Raw genomic sequence first — 2180 nt, 5'->3', positions numbered from 1 at the left:
TAATAATAATAATAATAATAATAATAATAATAATAATAATAATAATAATTTCAGCATTAATTACCTTGGCCTAAGCCTTGTTGAAGAACCATACTATTTACTAGACCTATAATTAATAACTAGCCCAAGGGGAATATCTTTTGTGTTATTTCCCATTAACGTCGATTTTTTAATTGTTCTCTAATTCCTCCATTGTCTAAGTTCCCCTTAAGGTAGGCCTACAGGTTGGTTTTAGTAACATAATAATAATAATAATAATTAATAATAATAAATAATAATAAAATAATCATTTCGGCATTACATGTACTTAATTTGGTCTAGCCTTGTAATCAAGAACCTGCAGAGTAAGGAAAAGCGCGTTTCTCGGGGCGTTTGAACAAATGAAACAGGGTGACAGTTATTTTCAAATTAAGAGAAGAGCTGAGAAGAGGCAGCTCTAAAATACTGGATGCCATAAGACCTGCCAAAATGGCAGAGCACCAATGAATGTAGTGAGGCCTAAGCTTAGTTATTAATATCAGGCATAGTAATCTGCAGATTCTTGATTACAAGACTAGACCAGGTTAATTACATGTAATGCCGAAATGATTATTTATTATTATTATTATTATTATTATTATTATTATTATTATTATTATTATTATTATTATTATTATTATGTTACTAAAACCTACCTGTAGGCCTACCTTAAGGGGAACTTAGGCCTAGACAATCGAGGAATTAGAGAACAATTAAAAAATCGACGTTAAGGGGAAGTAACAGAAAAGATATTCCCCCTGGGCTAGTTATTAATTACAGGCCTAGTAATAGTATAAAAGGCTTAGGTCAAGGTAATTAATGCTGAAATTATTATTATTATTATTGTTATTATTATTATTATTATTATTATTATTATTATTATTATTATTATTATTATTATTATTATTATTATTAATTATTCTTATGTTACTAAAACCAACCTGTAGGCCTACCTTAAGGGGAACTTAGACAATGGAGGAATTAGAGAACAATTAAAATTCGACGTTTAAGGGAAATAACACAAAAGATATTCCCCCTGGGCGCGTTATTATTTATAGGCCTAGTAAATAGTATGGTTCTTCATTACAAGGTTTAGGTCAAGGTTAAGATATCATCATGGTTCATCATCATAGGCCTACCGTAGGTAAACATAGAGAGAGTAATAGTGAAACTCGAGCGTCACGACATTGCGAAGTGTCTGCTCTTGTTCCTTGTATCGAACTCAGTCGAGTCAATCCGAGATTGCCCGAGTGAAGTTTCATGCAAATGTTTCGTACGGGAAAAAAATCGCGAAGGCTGCTTCGCAGCAACTAGAAATTGCAAATTGCAAGTGAAGTGCTGTGAAGTACAACTGCATATAAATGTTCTTCGAACAAAATTATTTATGCGAGTCAAGTGGAAATAATGAATAATAAAAATATAACAAATAATATGAGACACGACCCATTGTCTATATTAGAACACTTCTCATTGGGTAACAAAGTCGTAATTTTCATTTTTGTCAAAAAGTGTCTATGTGGTGAATTATGGTTTAGGTTTTTTTTTTAATAAAGTTTCAAAAATTTCTATGTATGTGGAAAATGTAGTTGATTACCAAAGGTTACAATTTTTATTTTGAAGACTGCATGGTCTAGGAAGTGTACATTTTTTAATGGGGCAAGTTTCCAAGGGCGGGTTTTCTAGGGGCGAGTTGACTGCTAAAGAGTGTTGCCAAAGTGCGAGCCAGCGTGTTATTTGATCACAAGTGTGAGCCAGCGAGCCATGATATCACGACAATGATACGAGACGTTACTGGAGTTGTGCGAGGTATTGGCTGAGATTTGTGGAGTACAATTCAAAAAACAACTATAGGTCTAATAATGAATTATTGTGATGTTAAATAGACAATGTTAGCGATCAAGGAGCGACGTTGTTTTTCATTGGGACCTTCGTCCCTTCAAGGCTAGGCCTATACCATCCTAGCTAGTCTAGGCCTAGAGTAGGATGCGGACGTTGGTACGTGTTGGTTAGTCTACAAACGTCGCCTAAAATAATTGATTTTACCCGGCAGAACGAAAGAAGGAAACTCCGCTTTTCAGTCGTCTTAGGCCCTTGTTTTTTTGACAAACAATGACCTTTCAGAGGTTAAATTGCTGTCAAGAATAATATGAATTGGCTGCTTC

This window comes from Anneissia japonica, unplaced genomic scaffold (assembly GCF_011630105.1).
Source record: "Anneissia japonica isolate Jap-2015-1 unplaced genomic scaffold, ASM1163010v1 scaffold9870_len254840_cov161, whole genome shotgun sequence".
Taxonomy (NCBI): Eukaryota; Metazoa; Echinodermata; class Crinoidea; order Comatulida; family Comatulidae; genus Anneissia; species Anneissia japonica.
The sequence above is the reverse complement of the archived record's forward strand: the minus strand, read 5'-3'. Positions refer to the sequence as shown.